Genomic DNA, 18,830 nt, shown 5'->3' on the forward strand with positions numbered 1-18,830 from the left:
AAGCCGGCTTGTTGGTCACGAAGCTGCGGGTCAACAGCGTCTTCCATTCTGTTAAGCAGGATGCGGTTAAACACCTTCCCTGGGATGGACAACAGCGTTATCCCTCGGTAATTGGAGCAAGAACTGAGGTCACCTTTCTTGGGGAGTTTAATGAGGTAGCCTTCTTTCCACTCAGTTGGTTCTTCTTCATCTTCCCAGATTTTACAGAAGAGTGGGTGGAGGAGCTCCACACTGGTCTCGACGTCCGCCTTTAGCGCTTCTGCCGGGATGCTGTCAGGTCCTGCAGACTTGCCGTTCTTCAATTGCTTGAAGGCGCTTCGGATCTCTTCCTTCGTGGGTGCACAGCACCTGATTGGCAGGTCGCTTTCGGCTGGCGGTATCTCCGGTGGGTTTGCAGGAGCTGGCCTGTTAAGTAACTCCTGAAAGTGCTCGATCCACCTCTTCTTCTGTCCTTCTTCGTCTGCTATCGCCTCTCCATTCCTGTTCTTTACTGGCCTCTCTGGCTTGGCAAACTTTCCAGATAGTTTCCTGATGATGGGATACAGGTCCTTGGTGCTGTTCTGATGCGCTGCTTCTTCTGTTTCTATTGCCAGTGACTCTATGTAACTCCGCTTGTCTACTCTGATGCTTTGCTTGACAATTCTATTAGCTTCTGTATATTCTTCTTGTGCTTTTACTTTTGTTGCTCTTGTTCTGCTGTTGTTCACCATTGCTTTCTTTTCTCTTCTTTCTTCTATCTTCTGTAGCGTCTCTGCTGAGATCCATTCCTTGTGTGTGTAAGATTTGAAGCCCAGAACTTCTTGGCATGTTGAAGTCACCGCTTCTTTCACTTTCTGCCACTTCTGTTCTATCGTCTCATCTTCAAGCAGCTCTTCTAGGACCTGGAACTTGTTGGAGAGGGTGACCTTGAACTCGTCTTTCTTCTTGCTGTTTTTCAGCGTAGCGATGTTATAGCGCTGTCGTTGGCTGGACCCCCCTGTCCAGTTCTTCTTCAGTTTCAGCTTCAATCTAGCCACAAGGAGATGATGGTCGGAAGCAACGTCTGCTCCTCGTTTGACGCGTACGTCTTGAAGAGAGCAGCGAAACTTCTTCCCGATGCACACGTGGTCGATCTGGTTTTCCGTCGACAGGTCTGGTGACACCCAAGTCGCCTTGTGTATCCTCCTGTGATGAAAAACACTTCCTCCGATGACCAGGTTACTTGCGGCGCATAGATCGGCAAATCTCTCCCCGTTTTCGTTCATCTCGCCCAGCCCTTGCTGCCCCATGATCTCCTCGTACCCTCGGTTGTCGTTGCCGATCTTGGCGTTGAAGTCACCCATTACGATGACGATGTTCCTCTTTGGTCTGTCTTGTATGGTGGTTGACAGTCTGTTGTAAAAGTTCTCCTTCTCCTCCTCTTCACTGTTGTTCGTCGGGGCGTAGCACTGGATTATGTCCATATTGATCCTCTTCCTCTTTGTATGGAAGGAGGCTGTCATGATCCGTGGTCCGTGCGCCTCCCACCCAATGAGCGCTCTCTGTGCCGACTTGGAAAGCATCAGGGCCACTCCATGGGTGTGTGCGGCTTCTTCCTGCTCGTGTCCCGAGTACAACAGTAACTCGCCGGAAGTCAGTCGCTTCTGCCCGGAGCCAGTCCACCTTGACTCGCTGATTCCTAAGACGGTGAGGTTAAACTTCCTCATCTCTGCGGCCACTTGCGCTGTCTTTCCAGTCTCATACATGGTCCGGACGTTCCATGTAGCGATGGTAGTGGTGGTCCTGGTGGAGACGATGGTCTTCGGCCCGACGGCTTCTAGATGACTCTGGCTTTCACCGTCCGACGTCATACGCCTTCCAGCTGGAGGTCCATCTTCTCCCAGGTCCGTGGTGTCTGTTAGTATTCTTGTTGGCGTTTCTGTAGCTAGGGGTTTTTTTTACAGGGTGGGGTAGCTAGCCCCACGCCCAACCCTCCTCCTTTTGCAGCCGGGCTTGGGACCGTCCTTGGCGGAGTTTTTTTACATGGGTATAAATCTCTGTCTGTCCTTAGCAGCGAATATCAAAATGACCAATAAAAAGATGAAAAATCATTCAATCTCTTTAACGAGTATTTCCATTGGCTGCTAGACCTGTCCATCAAAACCGTGTATCTCCCCCCCCACCCCCCCCCCCCCCACCCCTTGGTACTGCTTTTATTTTTGCTTTATTTTGTGATTATATTGTAACTAATATGTAACTAATAAAGCTCAGTTTGAGTTGAGTTGAAAGATTTGGAACTTGTTTGCTGCGTCCGAGTAGTTCAAGCCTTTAAGGTAAGAATGAAACTTCTGTTTCTTCTTAAAATGAGCACTTTGGTCTCTAAAATACGCTTTTATTTGTCACAATCGTGTGTGAGCTCGCGTTCATATGAGTGGTTCTTATTACATGTTTACTTGAAGATTAGCTTGCATATTGACTAGCCAGCTAACCTTAGCCAGCTAACTTACCAAAAACTAACTAGTTCACTTTATGTTTTGCGTGAACTCAGTCTTTTTCAGACTAGAAACATCTTAGATAAGTTATGTGCAGTGGTAAATGAGCCCTATTGTATCTAAATTGCGTATCTGTGGTTTGTTTGCACCGTTACTGTCAGAGGAAAAAGTTCCTGAAAAGTTGGGTTTTTGGAGATACGTGTTTTTCAACAGACAGCGACGATATGTACAATAAATTCAGAAAATAAATTCAGACCTCTCGAATGTCTCGAAACTTGCTGTTTGGTGTTTGGAGAATTTAAAAAAAGCTAACAAAACGAAAACTGAAGTCTCTTATTCACAAAAGTATTCAGACCCAATACTTTGTAGAAGCCCTTTGGTAGCAATTACACCTGCAAGTTGCACTTGGATATGTCTCAACAAGCTTTGCACACGTGAGTTTGGGTGTAATCTTTGGGAGAGATTACAGGGTTTTTTATTTTAAATTACATCTCGGAAAACTCAAAACGTTTTCACTTAAAAACAGTAAAAAATGATAAATTATATTCTTGCAAAATCAAATTCACATCACAGAGCCTGTAAACGTCAAGGGGTCTGAATACTTTCTGAATTTACTGTATTTGTTTGAACGAGTCTGAAGATGAAACACAGACTGAAATGTTGTTCTTGTAAGAGTTGTTATGTGAGTGTTAGGTTATTTATATTCTGTTTACCTGCAGAGCAGCTTGAGCTCGGCGCTCTTAATGTGATTGAGCTGAAAGATTTAAAGTTGTTTTGCTCTTTTTTTGAGCCCCTGAGATACGTTTATACAATCTGTGTACAACCTGTAAAGATCGTATGTCTGAGATTATAGATGTTACACGTCATAACATTTTGGCCAGTGATCTGATTTTAAGGTCTTAATGTTTGTGACCCCAACATGAACCACCTCAGTGCTTCATCAGCCTTTTATCCCAGTGTGTGCCAGTAAAAATGGCTCATTAACAAATTTATATAAACACTTGAATATTGAATATTGTTAAACATTTACAGCTTTTCTCCAGTTCTCAAAGCATACAGAAGAAACATACAGTGTAAAATGTAGTAAAATGTTTTAATAAAACAGTAAAAAATACAAATACACTCATACCATTCTCACCATTCAGCATTTCATGTAAAATATACTTCATCAGTGAAATATAGAGCATACTGTACATACATGTATAATAAGATTATTAGGTAAAACATTATTTGGCTAATTTTGTTATTACCAGGCGGCACGGTGGCTCAGTGGGTAGCACTGTCACCTCATAGCAAGAAGGTCCTGGGTTCGATTCCCAGGTGGGGCGGTCCGGGTCCTTTCTGTGTGGAGTTTGCATGTTCTCCCAGTGTCTGTGTGGGTTTCCTCCGGGAGCTCCGGTTTCCTCCCACAGTCCAAAAACATGCAGTCAGGTTCATTGTAGACACTGAATTGCCTTGTAGGTGAATGTGTGTGTGTGTGTGCCCTGTGATGGACTGAGTCCCGTCCAGGGTGTTACTGTGTGCCTTGCGCCCATTGAAGAGCTGGGATAGGCTCCAGCACTCCCTGCGACCCTGATTGGATAAGCGGTTAGGAAAATGATTAAATTTTGTTATAACCATCTTAGTAAAAACTACAAACATTCTGGCTTTTATTTTTCTTCAATGAAAACATCCTAAAACCTTCTCTTAACCTTAACACTGAAACAGGGATTAGCTTTCTACACTTCTGTCATTTAGTTTTTTCATTAAATGTTGGCGCTTTATCTTTTCTGCAGGATTTGGTACTATTTTAGGCCGTTTTTTAAACAGCCTGGATAAAATTCCTCCAGATGACATTCTGTGTAGTGAATGAACTTGTAGAGCAAGTACCGCCAGTATGATTACCAAAACTGATCAGAAGTAATTAAAAGTCATTTTGTGAGCTGATTCCTGCTTCTTGCAGCCTTTTACCCCATTTGGTCATTGAAGTCTTCATGCCAAAGTTGGGTTTGTGATGATGCGCTGGGTGAAGGTAACTCTTCTTCAGGACTAAGTCCTGAGTCCTCAGATGTTTCGCTCATGTCATCTTCGGGTTTTGGCTTCGCGTCATCGATCTTTTTCGAGATTATTTTATGCCACTTTGGGAGGACGTGGCAGACGATGACTCCATAGTTGGAGACCATCATGGCAGAGACCTGGATGAGGGTACGCTGATCCGTTTGGGTGATGAAGAGTGGAATTGAACAAAGCCAGACGAACAAATGAAAGAGCATGCTGAAGACTATCGGCTCAGTATTGTCCACTCTTCCTTTGAAGGCTAAGAAGAAGCACGACATGGCTAGAGCCGCAATGTAGACATGCATCGCTCCGACCAGAGAGCCCTGAGTGCACTGACGGATTTTGATAACTGACTCAGATAACTCCTTCTCTTCAACCTTTGGAGAACCGAATATGAACCAGAAGAAAAAAACAAGAACTTGAGCACCAGTCAGTAGAGCGATGATGATATAACGCTTGTTAAACTTACTGAAGAAGCGCTGCCTCTCAGGGCTGATAGACATGATGGCTAAGAACGACACAAAAGCTTTCGTGAGAATGCACGACACACAGAGGGTGAAGGCCAGACCATACATGGCCTGCTGGGCCCTGCAGTGGTGGTCGCTGGGCCAGCCTAAAAAGAGAATCAGACCTCCGAAACTCACCATCAGGCCAAACATCATAATACAAGACAAGACTACGTTGTCCTCGATTATGGAATTGTTCCTGTGTAGAACGAAATAGATCAGCGATGATACCAGTAGCAGGATTCCTATCACTGTTCCAATCAACACCACAATGGAGTACGCTGAGGACCACTCCAAATACTGAATCTCCCACTACAGAACCTGATAGAGAATAAGTTCCCTCTGGACACTTTTGACACTTTACTTCATCTGTGAAGAGAAAAAAGGTGGAAAAGCTACATTAGGAGAACGGCAGTGAAGGTACAGACCAGACGAGTGTTCTTAATAAAATGACCAAAGACAAACAATTGATGTAAAAGTGCAAAATGACAGGAATGTACATGTCAAAGACCGAATGACTGATAAAAAACAGGTTCTGTACAGAGCAGAGGACGTATTTTGACATTTCCAACAGGGATGCTTATAAAGGAACAAAGACTCTGGTTTAAATTTATTACAAATTCAAATCCAGTAAAGTTGAGAAAGTGAAAAATGTTGATTGATGATTTGTTAACCTCCTTTTCATTTTTTTTCTTTCAGCTGATCGCTTATATAGAGGTCTCTACAGCAAATCTGGATGCCCTCCTGAAGCAACCCTTCTATTTGTATTTGGGTTTGTGAGAGTGCACAGACAGGTACTGGTTTTTTCAGCATCGTTTTTTAATCTTACCTTTTATCCACAGAGATCATTCATGGTTTTCTGAATGACTGAACAAATGTGACAGACTGTAAAGTACAGAGGAAACGCTGTCTGCGTCGAGCTCGCAGCATTCTTAAGGACTCCTCCCATCCTGCACACAGACTGTTTGCCCTCTTGCCCTAGACAAGACCAAGACCAGCAGATTGAGGAACAGCTTTTTCCCCAGAGCTGTCTCCATACTGAACTCTGCCCCTCGTTAACCCGCCACATCTCTCCTCCTGGTAAAGGTTGCGCTACAAACCTTTTCTCATTTGTTCATAATTTCCACCTATATCGTATACATCTGTCTATTATGTTCATTGCACCTTAATCTGTATCACCTTAATTTCAATCTGTATATTATGTCTATAGCACTCCCATCTATACATCATGTTTACAGTACATTCAATAATATATTCACCTGTATATATTGTTCATACCACTGCCCGTATTTTGTAAATAATGTATATCGTAGATACTGTACATCCTGCACTTGCTGCTTATTGCACTTCTGGTTAGATGCTAAACTGCATTTCGTTGCCTTGTACTTGTACATGTGTAATGTTAATAAAGTTGAATCTAATCTAATCAAATCTAAAATCCTTGCCTGATGAAGCTTCCCAAAAAATGACAACCCTCGACCCATCCTTACTTATGACTGAGGCTTTTGTTAATGCTCCATCACCTGTTTTTTACAGGGATCATTTGTCCACATTTTTGATACCCTTTTCCGGGCTTGGGATCAGCACTGAAGGTGCACTGATGTGCGTCCTCACAACATCCAGGTTCATGAGCCACCATGCACCATGTATTTGTAAACCATGCCCTGGATTTAAACCCCCTGAGCTGAGGCAGTACTGCTACCAGCAGCGTGGTTACCATCACACCACACCAGCTCACAGGATAAAGCAGTGCATGGTGAAAAATATATTAAAAATAAATAAATCACTGCTTTCTGTTTTGTTTGTTTTTGGTTTATTTATATTTTTCACGTCATGGAGCACATAACTGCACTAAAAAAAATACTCCAGCCGGCAGATCTGCGTAAGAACCGGATCCTTCTGTTTTAGAGGAAATGATTCTACATCCATCCATACTCACCTGACACGTAGTAAAATCCAGCATCACACTTTTTACATTCATAGCAGCAGGTCGAAAGTTCTAATATCCTAAATTCTACAGGCTCGCAGGTCTTTAAACACTTTGAGATGGGCACCTAAGATTTAAAAAAAGGTTTAGTTAAAATACTCAAAGAGGTCTGAACCTACAATTAAAGTCAAAAGTTTACATACTCAGGAGTGATTTGTATATCATGTTACATTCTGACTTTCATCATTTTTGCTTTTTAATTTTCCTTTTCTTTCTATGACTGCCATTCATAAAAATAGGAACGAACGAACTTTAATTTTAACTGTCATAACTTTGTATAGATCTGTATCCTGGCATATTTAACACACAGTTCATGTCGTACAGGTCTGAAGCACTGAACTCAGTCTCACCGTGTTGTTGGACCGTTGGATTTTGCTCTCATTGACCTCCACTTTCCCATTTCTGATGAGGAATCTTCCTACCACGTCAAGCACCCTGTCGTCACCACTCTTCTTCCACATGACGAGGTTGTATCCGTTTTCGAATTCCCCCTTGTCGTTAAAGGAAAGTGTCTGGTTGTCCATGCTAAATTTTATCTGGCGTAGAATGCTTAACAGCTAAACATTATAAAGAGTCATTTGTTACTTGAGTACTTGAGTTTTATTTTAATAATGAGTTTGTTAAACAGCTTCGATGTTGTTAACTGTTTCCCTTTTTGCATCTCGATTTAGAAACGATTCAACGACTACATTTCTCTCATCATAATCTTCAGCACTTTACTGCTGAACCACCTCAGCACCTAATAAGAAAACGTTAAGCGTAAACCACACTTTTCAGTGGACTTGGCTTTGGTGGTGGAGGTGTTACCCTGGAAGTGTTATAAGAACTAGAGAGAGTGAACAGCATTAGGCTCTGTTTTAATACAGTTTGCTTGGTGGTGCAGTTAGCTGCCCCAAAAAGGGGCTGAATTTAAGTTTTTACCGACATAAATAAACAACATTTACCTTCCAAGGAAGAAAGTCTGCGTCTCCAGAACAGGAAGTGTCGCTGCAGTTGAGGAGTTCCCTGATGGCGTTAACGATGGCATACACCGGAACTCTCTGACTGTAAGCAAGGACGGATTAAGGATAGTCTGGGCCCCTTATGAATGATTTGTATTGTATCAATTCATCTGCCAGGCTCATGTTCAGATCTGAAGGATATGCTGCAGTGAGTGAGTTAACCTTTAAAGTGAGCTCACTGTTGGACATATTGTCAGGCATGAAAAGAACATCAAATAGCTCAGTTAAGTGTGTGTATGCATTCAAACTGCTTGAAATTGCTTGTCTTAAATTTAAATAATTGCAAAATTGCTAAATTAATTTGTGTCTCTGCGCTTAAGAGAAATTGAACATAATAATTTTGAAACAATATAAATTCAGAAACATTAAGTAAGGGCCTGAATCGCATATTTGCAACAAAACGTCTGTTATGAAATATGGTAGCTTGCCTGGCAATTTGTAGGTCCCTAGAAAGTCAAGGAGCCATGATAAATGACTTCTATGGAAGTCATGGGCCCCATAGTAGGGGCCCTCGTGATCAAGGGCCCTCTAATGGTATGCCCTGCTCTTCTCTAGGGCCCTCTGGTAGGGGCTCTCATAACCAGGGCCCTCTAAAAATATGCCCCCCTCTTTCCTAGGACCCCTAATAGCCAGAAGTCGAAGTCAGAGCAGTGCCACAACGCCTCATCCATTTTCATAAGGGGCCCAAAAGCATGGCTAGGGCCCCCAAAAGCATGGCTAGGGGCCCCAAAAGCATGGTTAGGGCCCCCAAGAGGCCCTGGGGTCAAAGTCCCTAATAGTCAGAGGATCCTTAAAATGGAGGGCCCTCGGAAATAAAAATATATTGTATCATAAATGTTGATAGGCATCGCAAAATGTTTTGGGCCAGGGCCCCACGCCCTGGTGATGTACGGGAGTGTCCTACCCCAGAGAGCTGCCTTAAGGTCTTAAAAAGCTCGTTCTCGAACTCACGGCCCTGGTCGTGATGCAATTTTAAAGGGAATCCAAAGCGGAGAATAAAATCATTGAATAGCTTTTCTGCTGCGGTCTTCGCTGACTTGTTTTTGGTGGCATACGCGTGAGCAAATCTTGTGAAATGATCTATCACGACAAGTATATATTCAAACCCGCCTTTACTTTGCTCCAAGTGGAGGTAGTCGACTGAGACAAGCTCAAGGGGCAGGCTGGTGGAAATCCTACCCATTGGGGCTCTAACATGAGTCACTGGTTTCTTCTGTTTGATGCATGGACATCTTCTTGTCACGTGAGTCTCAATGTCCTTTTTCATGTAAGGCCAGAAGAATCTTTCACGAGCTAAGGAAAGGACTCTTTCCACACCCACATGGCCCATGTCATCATGGAGGTACCTTAATGCCATGCTTCTGTACTTGGTGGGTAGAACAAGTTGGCAGTGCTGACTGGTTTTACGATAGAGCAGCCCTTTATCAAGGACCAGTTTTCCCCACTCATACAGAAGCTTTCGACTGGAACCATTTACTCTCTGTTTGGCTTCATTTGTAAGTATTTGGTGTGTCTCTTTCAATTTTAGTACTTCCCCAATAGCAGGATCTTCTCTTTGTGCTTTTTCCATTTCATCATGGCTAACAGCCAACAAGGGACTCTGAACACTCTGCTCTGTTGACGTATCCAAAGTGGCCATCCAGGCTATGTCTTTACTTTTGGCCACTTGACTGCCTTCCCATGTTGCATGTATGGCTTCAGGAGACAGCTCTTCTACACAATCTGCCACATACTTGTCGATGTCTAATGGCCAGCGAGACAATGTATCCGCATCAACATTGACGGCACCTGGCCGGTATTTGATGTCAAATCTGAACTCGGAAAGTTCTCCCACCCATCTGTGACCAACTGCATTTAGCTTAGCTGTTCGCATAATGTAGGTCAAGGGATTGTTATCAGTGTATATGGTAAAGTGAGGGGCATAGTAAAGATAGTCCCTGAATTTATCACACACCGCCCACTTCAGTGCAAGGAATTCTAATTTTCCTGAGTGAAAGTGATAGTTCTTTTCTGCAGGTGTAAGTGTTCTGGACCCATAGGCGATGACCCTCAATTTTCCATTTTGGCACTGATAAAGTACAGCTCCAAGTCCCTGCTCAGAAGCATCAGTATTAAGTACAAAGGGCAACTCAAAATTTGGGTAAGCGAGGACAGGGGGGTTAGTCAGAATGTCAATTAACTTCTCTAGGGCATTTTGGTGCTCCTCTGCCCACTTGACCGGGTCTTTAGAGGGTAACTGAGTTCCTTTCCCTCTGGTCTTACTCATTTTATTTACCCCTGCAGCTGGTGGCTTTGCTTGCAAAAGCTCATAGATGGGTTTGGCAACTCTGGAGAAGTCTTGTATGTAGCTTCTATAATAGCTCAAGAACCCCAGTAATTTCCGTACCTCTCCAACAGTTGCTGGGGCCTTATCCCTAAGTGAAAGTACCGCCTCCAGATCCTTTGGATCGATTCTTACACCATCTGCTGAAACTAGGTGCCCCACGTAGCGGACCTCGCTCTTGAAGAACTCACATTTGGTAGGCCTGAGTTTGACTCCCTGTTCCCGGAGGGCTTTTAGGACTTTCCTTACACCTTCCACATGATCCTCAAATGATTTGGAATAACACAGCACATCATCAAGGTATGGGATACAATGTTCATCACGCAGTGAGTTCAACATTTCCTCCATGCTTCTTTGAAAGGCTGCAGGAGCATTTGATAAACCGAATGGGATACGCACCCATTCATACAATCCCCAAGGGGTAATGAAAGCTGTGAGATGTTGTGATCCATCAGCTATGAAGCCTTGATAATAGGCCTTCCCTTGGTCCAGGATTGAGAACCAACTATAGCCTCCAAGAGTGTCAAGGAGATCCTGGATCCTGGGTAGGGGATGCCTATCTGAAATGGTCTTCTGGTTTAGCAACCGGTAGTCAATACACAGCCTTAGTGTACCATCTTTCTTGCGTACACATACTACTGGAGCAGAATAAGGAGATTTAGATCTCACAATCCATCCCTTAACCAGTAAGTCTTGAATGTACTCCTTGACTTCTTTGTAGAGTGGCTTTGGGATAGCAGAATAGGACTTCTGAACTGGGATATCATCTTTAAGTGAGATTGACATCTGGAGACTAGGAATACAACCAATGTCATTCTCATCACGAGCGAACACTGTGGATTCTTCATAAAGCATCCTTCTAACAACTTCCTGCTGACTTTCTTCTAAGTGGCTTAAGTTGACAGGAGGGTGCCATAATTCTGCCCGATGGGTTTCCTCAACTCTCACCTCAGGTGTAACGCCAAACTGATTTACAGTGTGGTGGGCAGCCTGGTCAGTTTCAATTACTTTGGAAATGGCATGGATGGTACCAATTACTGTCTTCCGTGGAAGCATGATATTGTGCTTGGTATAATTATTAATGGGCACTTCGACATATGGACTACTAGTACGACTGACTTCCACGAGCCCTTCAGCCACAATCAGTTGCTCTAATGGTGTGCTATTGTTGTCTGTCTTAAACAGCACTACTGGTTCATGTGGACTAAAGTCAACAGGGATATTGCACTTTATGCGTGTAACTTCGCCTGGAAGGACAACAATGTCCTGGGGCCCCACCTTTGCCGGAGCTTGTTCTAAGTCAGTAGTCCTTGACTGGATGAAATTTACAATGACACTAGCCTCCTCCTCTCTAATCTCCATTGCCCCGCTCAAAAGGTTGGCCAGCGTAAGCGGTATACGTGGTCCACTTTCTTGCCCTTCAATAAGTTCTTCAATAACATTGAACCCTAGTACTGGTCTTTCAAGGCTCATGTGGCTCACTAAGAAAGGCACTTGAATGGACAAATCTGGATCATCATTCCCTGGCAGGTTCACCCTTGCTTCTACCCAACCATCAAAGGGGAGAATTTCTCCGTTTACTGCATGGACATTAAGAGCTTTGGTCCCCATCAGCTCACTTAGAGATCGGATAGGCAAATCAGGTAAGTACTTGGCTCTCCATGAGTGATCAAGAATGCTACTTGAGCTCCAGTGTCGAGGAGGACTGTTACAGAATATCCATTTATGTAACACTTGAGCAGACATTTACTACCAATTAGCTGAGCCATTTTTTCATTATTTGGTGGTCCCTCACAAGTAGCTGGCATCAGTGTCGGCGTAGTATTACGTGTTTCGACATCAGAGTGGGACTGCTTCCTTAAGCCGGTCACAGGTTGTCCCTCTGCCGTGACCGAACCTCGTTTCCCGAAGGCTTTGGTTTCCTCATGCATCCTATGACTTTATGCTCTTCTTCACCACACAGGAAGCAATGAGTGCAGTTCGTTAGGCCCTTTCGCACACACTCTGGGCATCTGTAAGGTCGACTCCTTTTTAGCATGTGGGGCTGATTAACACTACATGAATATGCATGTTCATTCACTTTAGATTGTCTCAGCGAATCAACAACAGTGGTAAGTGCTTCAATATGTGCTGTTAATTGCTGTAGTGTTTTGACTTGGCTCTTGGGTTCTAATGTCTTTTCTTGGTTTTCACAGTCAGGAGATAGCTGTGCACTATAGGCAGTAGGTGGCCTTTGACGAGGTTGGTGTCCCAACCTGCGTTGTCGTTCACTTTCATCACTTGTGAGTTTAATTACTTGTCTCAAGAGCACTTCATCAGTGACTGTATCATCGGAAAGAAGGGACCTTAATTCTCTCCTTATGTCACTGCATTTAGTGTTGAAACCTTGGAAGACTGTGTGAAGAAATACGTTCTGGACAGTATGGGCATCATACCTAATATCCGAGCCAGCCTGCCTGGATGCGAACATCACCTTTTGTTTCAGTCCTATCATACTGTAGAGAAACTGTTGGGGGGTTTCACCATCTAATTGCTTTGCACACATTAACTCTTGGAATAGTTCAGTGCTGTTCCTCTCGCCAAGATGGGACTGCAAGAAGCTTTTCAACTCTTCAAGAGACATGTCTTCCTTGTTGATCAGCATATCTTTGAAATGACCAGGTTTGATAATTCGCAATACACCTCGGATAATTTCACTGCTGCCGAAGTTTTCTTTCACACCCTCTTCTATTTGTTTCCACAAGTTGTTGTAGCTAATGTCAGCAGAATGGTCTCCAATCTGACCACCTTGAATCTTGAATTCTCTCCGTTGTAATAAGGGGAGATCTTTTAGTGGTATCATACTGTCAGCCCTAATCAGAGGTGAGTGTGCCCTTTCAGTGTTACCAGAGGATGTACTGTGATGCCTATTTGAGGGGAGTCTATCCACTGTGTGTGTCATGTGTCCTAATCCCTCTTCACTGAATGTTGGTTGATTATTATTAGCTTTGTTTGTGCTGGGACCAGTGCCTGCAATTTTAAGTGGGATGGCTGGAGGTGTGGCAGCTACCTCAATGTCTGTGTCCCCACCTAAAACGGGTGTACTTAGGTTACGCTTCTGAATAAACTCCTCAATCACATCCTGCAAAAACAGTAACTGTGCCATACCCCTATCCTCAAGTGCTAGCAAGGTAGTACAATTCAGATATTCAAACACATATTCAAAGCACGTTTCCTCATCATCTTGGCTCAAAATAGACTGATCTAGTTCAGGTACCGGAGTGATGCTTTTGGCAATCTGGAAGACTTCATCGGTGGTTAACTTGTGCAGGCTTTTCTTGATGGCCCAGACCAGTCCCTTCCTTTCTGTGTCAGACATGATGCACGCTTTTGGATGCTTGGCTCACTGTGGCACACGCTCCTGGCTAGGATTCCCCTTTCGTTTGGTCACCTTCGCCTCTCTAGCTGCCCACTTGGAGCTCCAGCTCCTTGCACGGACCTCGCGCCTCACTGTCACTCAGGAATCACTGGATCTGCTCAACCAGACTGGACAAGCGATCCCGGACGAGCCCCCATGAATCTGTTACACATCTAGGATACAAGATGTTGTAGCAGATATATCCTGTGAAAACAGGAGAAATAAAGACACAGGAGAACAGCAGTTGTGCTTCGTTTAGTGTCTCTTCTGGAATGAGCCAGAGAGAGCAACTTCCCGGTTAGCTAGAACATGTTCTCCTGTACAAGAGTGCCCTCTAGCGGCCATAGCTGGAATGAACTTACAAGGGTTTTTTTCTTTTAGATTTGAAGAATGAGTGACCCTAATAATTACAAGCATAAAAAAAAGAATTATTGTGACCATGTATGAATTTCTTTATATAGGGGTCACAAATGCGTTGAGCAACGGGAAGCCAATGAAGTTTTTGTAGAACAGGTGTAATATGATCACGGGAGCGAGTATGAGTAAGGAGGCGAGCAGCTGAATTCTGGATATACTGAAGTTTTTTTAGGATTTTGTTAGATGTACCATAAAGGATGCTATTGCAATAATCAATTCTGGATGTAATAAAAGCATGAATCAAGGTTTCGGCGGCAGAAAAGGAGAGTGATGGACGTAGACGTGCTATGTTTTTTAGATGAAAGAAAGCAATTTTGGTGATGTGATTTACATGGAGGTCAAAAGAGAGGTTGCTATCAAAAATTACACCAAGATTTCGGATGTTAGAAGACGGAGACAAAGTGTCATTATCAATGGTAATTTGAAATTTTTTTGTGGTTTTTGCCAGGGATGTAGGACCTACGATGATCATATCAGATTTTTCACAGTTTAATTTGAGGAAATTAGCTTTCATCCACAATTTCATTTCAGTGATGCAATTTGTCAGAGTGGAGTGAAGCTCAGTATTAATGGATTTGGAGGAGATGTAAAGCTGAATATCATCAGCATAGCAGTGGAAATGTAAACCATGCCGACGTATGATGTCACCAAGAGGGAGCATATAAAGAATAAACAAAAGGGGACCTAACACTGAGCCTTGGGGAACGCCTTGGGACAGTGGAGCAATGGCAGAACTACAATTGTTGATATTAACAAACTGTTGTCTGTTTACGAGATATGACCTTAACCACAAAAGGGCAGTACCAGTGATGTTGACAGAGGATTCAAGGCGGGACAGAAGAATGGAGTGATTAATGGTGTCAAAAGCTGCAGTAAGATCAAGGAGGACGAGAATATTAATTTGTCCAGAGTCTGAGGAAAGAAGAAGGTCATTTGTGACTTTGAGGAGGGCTGACTCAGTGCTGTGCTGGGGGCGGAAACCAGACTGAAATGATTCAAATAGATTATTGGAATTTAGGTGATCTTTGAGCTGTGAGGCAACAACACGTTCCAGTATTTTCGACAGAAATGGAAGATTGGAAATGGGCCGAAAGTTACTCATAATGTTAGAGTCAAGTCCAGGTTTTTTAAGTATGGGAGTAACAGCAGCCAATTTGAGTGATTGAGGGACTGAGCCAGAACTAAGAGAGGAATTGATTATCTCTGTGATAAGTGAGGAGATATCTGGAAAACAACCCTTAACAAGTTTTGATGGAGCAGGATCCAAAACACAAGTGGAGCTTCGCATCCCTGTCAAGATCTCAGATAGGTCCAAATGAGACACAGGTGAGAACTGAGACAGAGGCTGGGTAATAAATTGAGGTGAGACAGGCGGAGAAACAGAGATGACAGGGGAAACTGTCAGAAAATTGTGGATATTCTCAACTTTTGTTTGAAAAAATTAGAGGTAAGAGTTACACTTGTCAACTGTAAAGGAATTGGTAGTATTGTCAACTGGTTTGAGAAGTTTATTTATTGTGGAAAAGAGAGTCTTAGGATTTGTTGATCCAGCATGTATGAGTTCGGAATAGTAAGTGGATCGGGCTGCCGTAAGAGCGTCTTTGTAATGTTGAAGATAATCAGAATAAATCTGATAATGTACTGTTAGACCGGTTTTCTTATAAAGTCTTTCAAGCTGGCGTTTATGGGATTTCATTTGGTGAAGCTCAATTATGTACCATGGTGCAGAATGACTAAATGAAACAAATTTGGTTCTCAAAGGAGCCAGCTCATCAAGACATGAGGCGAGTATGTCATTATAGTAATCGACAAGGTCAGATGAATTACTAGACAGTACAGGACAGACAGACATCTTTTTAACAAGAGAATCTGAGAAAGCAGAGGGAGAGATATATTGAAGATTCCTGAAGGATATTTTATGTTTAGCTCTAGTGATGGGTTTAGTGACCTCAATGTCCATGATGATTGTCAAATGATCAGAGACAGTAAGGTCATGGCTGGACGGCTGATGAACTAGGACACCAGTAGAGCATACAAGGTCAAGAGTATGACCTTCTTTATGAGTTAGAAAATGTATATGTTGTGTGAAATTAAAACACTGTAACTTCCAAAAATTCCCTGGCAAATTTACAGTTGTTGTCATCAATATGGATGTTAAAATCACCCATAAGCAGTACAGAGAGAGGGCACTAAGCTGGGTTATGAGAGGGCACTAAGCTGGGTTAAAAAATCTGAAAAGTCAGAGAGAAAGGAAGCGTTTGGCTTTGGCGGACGATAAACCACAGCAGTGACCAGAGGAGTAGGCCCTGAAAACTTGAAAGCCAGGTGTTCAAAAGAAAGAGCAGCAGGAAAAGACAAAGTGGTTATTTTAATATCATCCCTATAGACTGCAGCAACACCACCACCTCGCCCTTCCATACGAGGTTCATCAATATACGAGTATCCCATTGGCGTGGTCTGATTTAACGTAAAATAATCCAAGGGTTTATGCCAAGTTTCAGTGAGATAGAAAAAGTCTAGTTCACTGTCAGATATAAATTCACTGAGTACAGTACTTTTTGTGTTTAGTGAATGAACATTAAGCAATGCCATTTTCAAGTAATATTGTTGTGTAGTTGGCTGTGAGGAACGAGGAAGAGAACGGAGATTTGCAAGGCTACTCCGTGTTTCCCATCCCACTCCGTGGACAGCATTGTCATGGAGACTACACCGCTACTAGTGTGCAAGGCAGCAGTGCTCTGAAGATGTGTTTGCGGAGCAGCAGTGCGCACGGCTGACCAGAAGGATGGAATAGCGTTACCGTTTCGAAAATAAACAAGCTTTCTCCGGGAGCCCCTGTGAATATAACGAGGCCGGCGAAGGAGTCCAAGCTGTTTGATGACTGAAATACACGATGGAGTAGTGCAATTGTTGAACTTCCTCAGCTGGTCAACGGAATAGTTCAACATTGTGCCGATCCCAGGAAAACTCATCCACCGTTCACCACCGGCCGCAGACGCGATGTGCAGTAGAAAGAACAAAAAGTATCAAAAGAACAAATAAAAATATCAAAAGTAACATAAAAGAAATAGAGCCACAAGGTGTGTAAAAAGATGAAAACGAAAAACGATAAAAATTCAGTAAAATACGATAAAATACGGTAACGGTAGCGGCAGCCAAATGCGCCAGCGTCCACCATCAATATAAAATACATCAAGAAAACTGAAATAATTGAATCTAATTCTGCACACGGGGTGGAGCTGTCTGCAATATATGCATTACACATGTAAAGTTAGATTTTAGTTCATAACTTTCTGTTTGACAAACTTGTTAGACATCCCATTCCAAAACTATGGACTTTAATATGGTGTTTGTCCCTGGGTTTGCCTTATCACACCTTGTGTTAGAGTGGGACCTCACACCTCTACATCCATCAGCCTCAGCTCAGGCTCTCCACAGGGCTGTGTGCCGAGTCCCCTGCTCTACACCCTGTATACTTACGACTGCACCACTGCTCACACCAGCAATACCATCATTAAATTTGCCGGCGACACCACCATTGTAGGGCTTATCTCTGGAGACAATGAGACTGCCAACCAGGACGAAGTGGAGCGGTTGTCGTTGTGGTGTAAGGACAACAATCTGCTTCTGAACATGGCAAAGGCAAAAGAGCTGGTTATTGATTTTAGGAAGGTGAGAAGTGTCATTCAACCCATAACCATAAATGGGGTCTGTGTGGAAAGGGTCACATACTTTCGCTTCCTGGGCATTAATATCGAGGAGGACCTAACCTGGGGTGTGAACATCACAGAACTGATGAAGAAGGCACAGCAGAGACTCTACTTTCTGAGGACACTCAGGAGAAATAACATCGATCAGAGACTGCTGGTGTCCTTCTACCGTTCTACCATAGAGAGCATCCTCACTCACGTGGTTCTCCAGTAGCGCTGCAGCACACAAAAAAGAACTACAGAGGATTGTGAGCTAACAAAATTGTAATGGACAAATCTCACCCCGGCCACCATCTGTTTCAGTTGTTACCGTCAGGCAGACGGTATAGGACTTTTAAGACAAGGACAAACCGGCTCAGAAATAGCTTCTACCCCACCGCGGTACGAACCTTGAATATTTCTTTGTAGGGTTGTTTTTGGAACACACGGGACTGTGCAATTTTCGGACAGTGTTTACAGGGGTAAATTTCCGGGCAATTTCACTATGTTTACAAGGGTAATGTGCAATTTTTAGAATTTTTTACAAATGGTTATGTGCAATTTTTCACCAGCCTGCTACCAAACAGAAATCTATTATTCTATTGTCTATTGTCTATTGTCATTGTAAAGTCTGTAAATTTTTACATTTTTGATATTTTGTAAATTCTAGTTTTTCTCTTTGGTTATTGTTTGTAAACACTTGAGAGTGTGGCACCTTAATTTCGTTATACCTGGTATAATGAGATATTCTGATTCTGATTCTGAATCAACAGTGAATCTTTAGTGAATCTACAGTGAATCTATAATAAATCAATAATGAATTAACAGTGAATCTATAATGAATCTTTAATGAATCAACAGTGAATCTTTAGTGAATCTACAGTGGATCTATAATGAATCTATAAGGATTCAACAGTGAATCTATAATGAATCAACAGTGAGTCTGTAATGCATCAACAGTGAGTCTATAGTGAATCAACAGTGAATCTATAATGAATCAACAGTGAATCTATAGAGAATCAA

General features: G+C 42.9%; 1 pseudogene; it reads right to left on the minus strand.

Annotated features, from left to right (window-relative positions):
- Positions 1 to 4,293: 4,293 nt before the first annotated feature.
- Positions 4,294 to 12,235, minus strand: LOC134306488 (G-protein coupled receptor family C group 6 member A-like; annotated as a pseudogene).
- Between the last annotated feature and the right edge of the window lie 6,595 nt (positions 12,236 to 18,830).

This window comes from Trichomycterus rosablanca, unplaced genomic scaffold, assembly GCF_030014385.1.
Source record: "Trichomycterus rosablanca isolate fTriRos1 unplaced genomic scaffold, fTriRos1.hap1 scaffold_194, whole genome shotgun sequence".
Classification (NCBI taxonomy): Eukaryota; Metazoa; Chordata; class Actinopteri; order Siluriformes; family Trichomycteridae; genus Trichomycterus; species Trichomycterus rosablanca.